Here is a 294-nt window from a genome sequence, read left to right on the forward strand (position 1 = left end):
TGTTGCCTGAGGGAGCTGGCAACTCAGCAGGCTCTGCTGGAGCTGCAAGAGGCTCGTACCTGTTGCTAAGCTCCGGCGGGGCAGAGGCCTTGGTGCAGTGGGCCTTAGGGCCCTCGACCACCTTAGTCCATGCCCCTGACTGGACAGACTGGACAGAGTGGGAGGTCCCGGAGTCCTCCTTTGTCCTGGAGGGAGACGGTGGTCTACCCTCCAGCTCCTGGGGGAGAAGGGCCTGGCAGTAGGAGTCTATCTCCTGCTCACAGTCCCTGATGGCAAGCAGTCTCTGGACTGTGG

The sequence above is a fragment of the Gavialis gangeticus genome, unplaced genomic scaffold (assembly GCF_001723915.1).
Source record: "Gavialis gangeticus isolate Ggan-Ray unplaced genomic scaffold, GavGan_comp1, whole genome shotgun sequence".
In the NCBI taxonomy this organism is placed as follows: domain Eukaryota; kingdom Metazoa; phylum Chordata; order Crocodylia; family Gavialidae; genus Gavialis; species Gavialis gangeticus.